Consider the following 10,524-nt stretch of genomic DNA (forward strand, 5'->3'; position numbering starts at 1 on the left):
TTGGGAAGATTCATTTGGGCCAAGTAAGTTGTTAAGAATCACCTAAAACAACAGATAAACGATTAACAACATATTTCCTTTAAGAATTATAAACCATTAGCTGCACAACATCTAGAATGTTGTATGGGTACACTTATGGCTGCACAACATCTAGAATGTTGTATGGGTACAGTTAAGGCCCAGCATATCTTAAGCTCAGAACTTTGTTGCAAAGCAGCTATCATGTCATAAGATTTTTCAGCATTTAAAATGGCCAACCATGATCGCCATTATGTACAGCTTGAGACAGCCTTAAGGTGTCGGACAAGTGTTGTAGGGGACCTCTCATGGTCATAGATATACTGATTGGTGGGTATTGTAATCTTACCAGACATGTATATAACATGTGGGCTCTCAATTTTGTAAATCCCTACACACCACCTCCTTTATCATTATCATTGCTGTAATGAACCTTCTCTTTGATATTTTCAAAAGTTCCTTTGGGATGTGTGACATTATTATATTTATTTATTGCTGACATAAAAACCCCATCTATTCCTTTGTAGCCATTCTAAAGCTTGACAAGAAATTTAGAACTGTAACCTGCATAGGATGCTTAAAGTCTAAGTCTAGCCGTGCATCAATTGACTTGGTGGGACTGGTTGGCCCACATTTGGGGGGAAAGGCGTACATGACACTAAAATTAGATGGGGATTATCTTCCTTAAAGTTAAATTTTGCTTTATCTTTTCTTGTTGGAGATCATAATTGAATTGACATTATAAGGAAGCATGCAACCACCACCCATATGGTGGCAGCCATGGCGGGCCTCCTCAATCAATACAATATAAAACCATCTCAATGAAATCTTCTTGTATCTATTAAATTTATATATAATTTGACATTATTTAATCCTGAACGAATCTATTATTGACATACTAGAACTGTCTTAAATTTAATACTCCTAGCTTTCAAATTATGTTAGGAGAATCCTAGAGCAAAAGAATTTGCTGCTCTGTCCATTAACTTTATGGATTTCAACTCCAATAATCAGTGTGCTCCATTTTTTATGCTTGAAATGACAGGATCATTTGAAAGTTGTTAAAATATTATATCCCTTTCATGATTTGAATGCTAAGCGATGTGATGACCAAGCATTTTATATCATATAGCATCATATGTAATATTAAATAGTGGAACAAACAAAGAATTAGAATACCTTCTTAATATTACAAGGAAGACAAAAGTACACAATAGGCCAATCAATATGGAGGAAATCACGGCAAAAGTACACGTACAATAATGTGTCTTGTAAGTTGCACATGAGATTAGTGTAGAAGATGAGTAACTGCTTTACAAGTATAAAACTGGAGAATGGACAGATGTCACACAGTTAGGATAGAAGTCAAAGGCTACCTAGAACACAGCATATTCAAAGTTCCCTCTAGAGCACGAAACTCAAGTCAACATTGTGGGGATTTTAAGTTGGTATAAGGATAATTTGATACATAGAAATGTGTCCTTGATTATTAAGGCTACTGTAGGGTTTAACTTACAAGAGCTGCAGTAAATAGACCCCACCTCGAGTTAGAGTTTCTAGTGTAGGTAAAGAGTTGCAGTACATAGACCCCACGTTAAGTTAGAGTATTTAATGTCGGTAAGAATGAATAAGGGGAAATGAAGATTGGTGTTTCTATAAGTGGGACTCTCAATAGCATAATCAATAAGTTTTAAAAAGATTGGAAGGTCAATGGGTCTTTGGTTGGTTGGTGAAATTGAAAGGTTCTTAATGAGTCTACCAGTAGGAATTTGGCAGAATGGATACCCCTTAGTCAAAGATGTTCTCGTGGGCTTTGACATCTAAAAGGGATGGATACCTCTTAGTCCTTGGCTCTTAGCCAAAGATGTTCTTGTGGGCTTCGACGTCTAAAAGGGATGAGGTCGGGATTGTGCCTTGAGAGAATTTGGCAAAATGGATACCCCTTAGTCCTTGGCTCTTAACCAAAGAGGTTCTTGTGTTGGTTATCGTGCTCCCATATCGTGTAGCAAAAACCAATTTGTGGACAAACCTCCATAAAAAAAGATTGGAAGTAAAAAATGAAAACGATAATATAAATTTTAATCGAAATAAAGGTATATAATGAAACAATAATAATTGAGTTAGGAAATGATAAATTGAACTATTATTTTCAAAAATTAGATATAAAAGATAGGTGTATTAGCTTTTAATGTGATGTTACAATATGAAAATAGATGTGTAGAATTGGGTTTTTAATGTTTAGAAAATAATGTCTTTAATGTGCTCACTATCTTAGAAAAATTATAAGTTAAAGATTCTTTCTAGGTCAATTTTGAGTGGCTTGTGGTTGGTCTTGAGTAATGTAGATTCATTTACGCACATATGCATTCTTTTTTTTTTCAAAAGTGGTAAAATTAATTAACAACATAAGAAAATTACAAATAAAAAATGGCCAAAGACCCAACACAGTGGAACCAATTAGACAACCTTATCTCCACAACTAATTGTTTGAGCATATGAGATAAGTCCAAAGGCAAATGACCTATGTCCATAACATTCCAACCCTCTAGTCATTCAGACACCCATTTGGCCAAGCAATTTGCTACTCTATTCCAGTCTTGGGGAATGTGAGAGAAGGTAACAGAGTCAAAAGACATACTCAAGTTTAGAATCTACCTAATAACTACAACTAAATGCCAATTAGCAACATCCAATTGCTGCTCATTCAACATATTCACCAACACTTGTGAGTCAGATTCACAAATAATCCATTTCCAACCAAGAGCACAACCTTTCTCCATAGCATACAAGATAACAAGAGCCTCCATGAAATTATTCATGTGAAATCTTTTATAAATGGAAAAGAAAAACTAAACAATACTAAAAGTATCTCTACAATTTGAATTGCTATGATATTTGGTATTTGAAGATACAAAAAGATGATGGTATTTGAAAATACCTTTAAGGAAATTGTTAGATCATCAAAGACAAGTTTTCCAAGGTTAACCCCCTTATTAGACTAATTTCATGGCTTTGGGGGATGTTGGAAGACATCATAGTACTCTAGCGTGTAGATGGCTTATATGTAGATTTTGATGCAATGGATTCTTTGCGTGCTCCACATTGAAATGTTTTTAGAATAATTGCCCTTGTAATTCTCTTGGTTTCTAGATGATTCTTGGATGTTGCTAATTGCACAAATGAATATTTTTAAATACCAAGACATAGTAATTAACCACATTAATATACACTAAGATGGCTCATAATGACAAGTAGGAAGGGTGGGAGCAATTTTTTTTTAATTTGAAAATAAAATTTTGGGACAAATCTTGAGTGGCTCGAGATTAAACTAGTGTGCTACAAGATTAGTTTGAGACTAGGAACACATGCATGAAAGTTTGGGTTGGTAATGAGGTGAATGTGTGGGAATAGATGTGAATATGAAGTGTACAATGCCAAATATATGAAAATATGATGTAGATCAAAGACCAAGGCTCCAAGGGGTGTTGATCTTTGTAGTCCCTACACAAATCCCTCAATTTAAATTCACTTTTCTTTGAAAATGTGCTCAAAAACTTGTGACAAACCACTTTTTGAAAGTTATTGTGATGCAATAAATAAAATTCTTTTTCTTTTCTAAAAACCTTGTACAATGAAATTTCCCATATTCATTTATAAGGATACATGTTCATTAATTCTTTTCTACCAACAATGCTATGCTAAAACTCACACCAAAATATCTAGAAACCCATAACTCCCCATATTCAACAACTAGCTATAGGCAACATTAAAAAAAAAAATCTACCTCATTAAACCTTGCAATTTCACAACAAAAATAATCTATTCACTATAATTCTGGACCAAGCACATCAAAACCAAGTTCTAACATCTGCAACCATACACTCTTTCATCTAAAATCACTCCATCTGGGCACCAATATATTCTTCCATTCATCTTCTTGTTTTTCAAATTTCAACTCTCTTTCTCTATGCTTTTTATTGGTATTGGATTTCTCTATTAAGAACAATGCAATATGCTCTACTTTTTCCTCTCATTTTTTTAGGCATTAGAAATTTCTTGGCAAATGTGGTAGGGAATTGGATTTTGCCTATTCTCAAAAGGATGCATAAATAATAAAATTGCAACTTTAAAACAACGCTTATTATTCTCTTTCAACATGTCAATTTTTTCATTCACTTTTTAATCAGTTGGAGGTGTGTGAAGAGTAATAAATCATGTCCATAAGACCAAAACACAACAACAAAAAATATTATTATTATTTTACAGTGAAGCAAGATTGTTTGTGCACTTGGATGCTCTTGCATTAATCAGAGGAAATCTTTGTTGGCCATTTGGTGGAATTAATTATGTGTTGCATTGATGTTTTGTCATTGATGCCAATGTTAGGACCCAGAAGACAACTGAGAGGGGGGGGGGGGGGGGGGTGAATCAGTTGTCTATGAATTTCAACCCAAATATAACTTAATCAAACTTGATACTTAATACTGGTAAACCAAACTTAATGTCGGTTAACAGATTAACAATTAATATCAATACCAGTGAAACTTAATGCATGAAACAGAAAGAGAAACAACATCCACAACACTAACACAAAGATTTTAACGTGGAAACCCTGTAAGGGGAAAAACCACAGTGGGAAACCTTACCCACAATTAGATGATACTACTGCAGATAGTATGTGTATACACATGGGGTCTGCGCATGCAAAAAGACCAACCACCTAGAGCACACTACTCAAATGGGAGTCGCAATGACTACAGTAGGATGGTTAAATCCTAGAATAATGTACTGCTCAAAATAACATCTCCAATGCTGGATTTAGTACTGGTTAAGCTCTGATAATCACCTTCAAAACCTTCCTTGAACCTTCTCTATGGTCTGCTCATATGATCTTCAATATTCACACATACCATGTTACAATACCATAACCTTACATACCATATGCCATCTCATATATCTCATCAATTGAAATCTTACATATATACAAAACCTAAGACCAAATGTGTAGGTCGGCTCACTAAGAATATTACAATAAAATCAATTACAAACAAGTCAAGATGCGATGCATCATGTCAGCTCAATACATTTACAACAATATCTAATCAGTAAATCATCTCCATAACGTGTCGTGCTGATCTGGAATAGATAATGCATACCGGTCCATAACCTAGACCAATTTGTCGGTAACAACAAATATGCCAACTCGATTAGACCATTAACCAACAAGTATTCAAACCATGTCTTCAACATAACCAAGTGATCTCCAGATGATAACCAGTCAAACTCAGTGTCAGTGAACAATATAACATGTCGGTGAACAATATACTGGCGACTGTGCATAAGTCATTGAACATGCCAGTGAACACAATGTGCCAGTTCAACGTAACCAAATATCTCCCGAAGGATAAGTGTTGACATCAATGAAAAAACTAATGCAACACATCCATAATACCAACGATCTCCCCCTTTGGCATTGATGGCATCACAAGATGGAAAAACATCTAAGTGCCAAAATAGAATGCCAAAAACCAAAAACCAACAATCTCCAATATAGATCAATACCAGAAATCCAAATCCAAATGTAGAGAGTATATATCTCTCCCTCAATGAATAATCTCTCCCCCTAGGATAATGTTTCCTAAATACAAGGTTTTTCCATAGATATCTCTCCCCCTTTGACATCAAATGCCAAAGCAATACAAATATCAGAACACACAACTAACTAATATGACCAATTAATATAACCAAATACTCCCTTTGAGAAGTAGCTCTCCTCCATCAAAGCCGGGAAAAAGAATTCTCTGTTAGTTCCTATCGGTTTGATGCCAATCTTCAACTGTCTAAGTTTCTACCGGTGAGGGTATTACCCCAAGCTGCTCTCTGAGATATTCAAAAGTTTCCTTAGGCAAAGGCTTAGTAAGGATATCTGCAATTTGCTCTTTAGTATTCACATAAACAAATCTTACTTTTTTTGCTTCAACATTCTCTTTCAGAAAATTATATTTGATAGAAACATGTTTAGTCTTAGAGTGAAATATCAAATTCTTTGATATATCAATTGTTGTTGAATTATCACAATAAATGATTATAGGTTCTTTGCATTTTACCTTTATGTCCTTCAACATTTGCTTAATCCATAAAACCTGAGTACAATTAGTTGCCGCTGCAACATATTCTGATTCTACTGTTGATAATGATGTACAACTCTGCTTCTTGCTCAAACATGAAATCAATCTCCTACCAAGAAAGAATGCTTTGCCAGTGGTGCTTTTTCTGTCATCTACATCTCCTGCCAAATTTGCAACATATTCACCCCCCTCTTCTAAGTTGTCTTCCAGTTATTTGAACTATCTAACAATTGCTATCAGAGCTTTGGTCCTTTCTGCAGAAAGCTTAACTGCTTGAGGAATATCCTATGTCGACTAACAATTCAAGTTCATCTAGTTCTTCTGGAGCTATCTTTCGAAGGGATATTTTGAGGCTTGATGGAACAAATTACACAATATGAAAGATTCAGATGGAGACTCATCTGAGATGTCTTGGCAAAGGGATTTGGGAAATCACACAGAATGGTGTCACACCTTACAATACGGGATTTGACAATCCTCCTCTGGAAAACCTGGATAAGGAGCTTGAGAATGATTGTAGAGCAAGATAAGCCCTCTTGTGTGCACTTTCTTATCAACAAATAATGGGATTAACTGACAAATAATTTGAAAAGGGTAAATGGGATAAGTTGGAGACTCTTAATGAAGGTGACCCTACAGTGAAGATTGCTAAACTTGATGGTTACCTTGTGAGATATGAAAACCTGAAGATGGAAGAAGATGAAAGGATTACTGCATTCATGGGAAGCGTAAATGAGATTGTTATGGGAATTCAATGTTGTGGTGGAACTCTGAGCGAAGATGAAATTGTTTCTAAAGTCTTGAGAGCCCTACCACCGACTTACAAATGAAGGCTACTGCTATTAATGAGTTGAGAACAATGGCTAATACATCTGTCAACAGAGATACTTTGGTTGGGAAACTATCTTCTTTTGAGCTTGAAGAATTTGGACCTTCTGGAGCTGTGAAGTCTGAACCTGCTTTTCATACATCAACAACCAACAAGCAAGATTGGAATGCTTTGTATGCAAAGGAATTAGAAGATATGAAGAGAGAAGATGATGAGTTTGAGAAACTCGAAGCACTATTTGCTAGAAGAGTACCTAAAGGACTGGTAGGAAGTAAGTATGAAGGTAAAGAACCTTTTAAATGTTTTGCATGTAATAAGATTGGTCATTTTGCATCTAGATGTCCTGAAAGAAATTCAATATTTGAAGAAAGAGTTAGAAGATCATTTAAGCCTAACCCTGGATATCAGAACAAGTACATGTACAAGAAAAATAGAGACAAATCATGCTACATAGCGGATGAGGAAGGCATTACGGATTCTGATGATGAACCGACATAAGATTTTGCTAGTGGTTCCGGCAATGGGAAGGAATGGGTGTTCCTGGCTATCAAAGAAGATGATCCGACACTGGAAGAGAATGTACTTGAAGAGAAGGCACTTGCTACTAAAATTGAAGACAAGGATGAATGGGTAATTGACAATGGTTATTCACATCATATGACTGGAGATAAAGGGAAGTTTGTATGTTTGCAAGAATTTGATGTCGGTCTAGTTATATTTGGAGATGACAAAGCATGTATGATCAAAGGAAAGTGAACTATATCATTGGATGGTAAGAACAATACTGATAATGTTTATCATGTTGAAGGTTTGAGGCATAATGTTTTGAGTGTAGGACAACTGGTAGATAAGGGATTTCAATTACAGTTCAAGGATGAAAAATGCAAAATCATTAACAGATCTGGTTTGGAGATTGCAACCGATACACAGACAAAAGGTAATATATTTCATTTGAACTCTGGTGAGAAAACATGTTTGATTACACAAATTGATGAGAGTTGGCTATGGTATAAAAGGCTATGTCATGTGAATTTTGATTGCATTGTGAAGATCAGTTCAACTAAGGCAGTTAGTGATATACCTAAGATTATGAAGCCCTATAATCCGGTATGTAAAGAATGTCAAATGGGTAAACAGGTCAGAACCTCATTTAGGAGCATACAAGATAAATCAAATGATGTTCTTGATCTTATTCATATTGATTTGTGTGGCCCTGCTAGAGTTAAAAGTTTTCAAGGTGATAGATATTTTATGCTAATCATTGAGGATTATTCTAGAATGACATGGGTTACTTTTCTAAAGGAGAAATCTAAAGCATTTGAAAAATTTAAAATCTTTAAGGCTAAAGTGGAAATTGAGACATGATTGAAGATTAAATGTTTGAGGTCAGATCATGGTGGAGAATTCACATCCGGTGAGTTTAATAAATTTTCTGAGAAGCATGGTATAAGAAGACAATTTTCTGCTCCCCGGACACCTCAACAGAATGGAGTTGGGGAAAGGAAGAATAAAACTATCTTGCATGCTGCTAGAACAATGATGATGGAAGCTAGTCTACCTCATATATACTGGAGAGAAGCAATGAGCACATCGGTTTATACATTCAACATAGTACATATCAAAGGAGAAACTAGTAAGACACCTTATGAATTATGGTTTGGCAACACACCTACAGTTAAGTATTTCAAAAATTTTGGTGGTAAATGTTATATCAGAAGAGATGATATCATAGGAAATTTTGATCCTAGATATGATGAAGGCATATTTCTTGGTTATTCTAATGAAAGCAAAGCATATAGATGTTATAACAAAAGATTGCAGAGAATTGTGGAGAGTGCTAATGCCAAAGTAGATGAGTTGAACATAAGTCAAATCAAAGTTTATGAGAAGGAACCGTCAGTGGAAATGATTATATCTAAACCGGTAGCACCTTTACTGGAACAAAGTGTTGAACCAATTACTCCGGCAATATCAAATAATTCTATAGTAACTGAAGAACAGGGAAGAGGAACAGAAAATTAGAAGACTCCTAGGTATGTGAGATTGAATCATTCAAAAGATCAGATCATTGGGGATAAGAGCAATGGAGTGATGACAAGAAGAAGACTGACAACTAATGAGTTATGTTTAATTTCACAAGTTGAACCGGTATCAGTAATTGAGGCATGCAAAGATGAATATTGATTGAAATCTATGGAAGAATAATTAGATTAGATTGAGAAAAATAACACATGGACCTTGGTTCCCCAGCCTAAAAATAAAAATGTTATTGGAACTAAATGGGTTTTTAGGAATAAATTGAATGAGGATGGTCAAGTTATAAGGAATAAGGCTAGATTGGTTTGTAAAGGATATTCTCAAAAGGAAGGAATTGATTATTGAGAAACTTTTGCACCTGTAGCTAAGATTGAAGTTGTAAGATTATTTCTTGCCTATGATGCTTATAGAAACTACAAGGTTTATCAGATGGATGTTAAATGTGCATTTTTGAATGGGGATCTTGATGAGGAATTTTATATTGACCAACCTGATGGTTTTTCACTATCAGATGATATAAATATGGTTTGTAGGTTAAGGAAAGCTTTATATGGATTGAAACAAGCACCTGGAGCTTGGTATGCAAGGTTGGATAAATATCTTTTGAAGCTTGGTTTTACTAAGGGCAGTGCTGATAGTAATTTATATTATAAGATCACTGATGATGATATACTGATTATTGAAGTATTTGTTGATGATATTATTTTTGGAGGTGAAGATAAGTTATGCATAGAATTTTCTAAGAATATGGAGAAAGAATTTGAGATGTCTATGATTAGTGAAATGAAATGTTTCTTAGGTTTGCAGATTACTTAGACTGAGAAAGGTATTTTCATCTGTCAAACTAAATATGCTAAGGAATTTTTGAAGAAATTTGGTATGGGAGATTCTAAACTGGTAAGTACTCCTATGGTTACAAGTGAGAAATTGACAAGAAAATATGTTTCTGCACATATAAATTCTACAAGATACAAATCTATGATTGGAGGTCTGATTTATTTGACTCAAACTAGGCCTGACGTAATGAATGTTGTTTGTATTGTTTCAAGATTTTAGAGTGATAATAGAGAAAATCATGAGATTGTGGTAAAAAGGATTTTTAGATACTTGCAAGGTACATCAAAATATGGCTTGTGGTACCCTAAGGATGATAACTTTACTTTATGTGCATATACAGATGTTGATTGGGCTTGAGATGTTGATGACCGGAAAAGAACTTTTGGCGGAGCTTTCTTTCTTGGAAATAAGTTGGTTTCATGGATCAACAAGAAACAATCGTGTACTTCTTTATCTACTGCTTAAACTAAGTATATTGTTGCTACTACTAACTGTACACAAGTTTTATGGATGAAACAAATGTTGAAGGATATAAAGGTGGATTGTGATGCACCGGTAGTTATTCACTATGATAACTCTGTTGCTATTGACATATCAAAAAATCCAGTATTTCATTCTAAAACAAAGCACATATCTATCAAGTATAACTTTTTGAAGGAAAAGGTGGAAGCAAAT

The sequence above is a fragment of the Cryptomeria japonica genome, chromosome 1 (genome assembly GCF_030272615.1).
Source record: "Cryptomeria japonica chromosome 1, Sugi_1.0, whole genome shotgun sequence".
Lineage (NCBI taxonomy): Eukaryota > Viridiplantae > Streptophyta > Pinopsida > Cupressales > Cupressaceae > Cryptomeria > Cryptomeria japonica.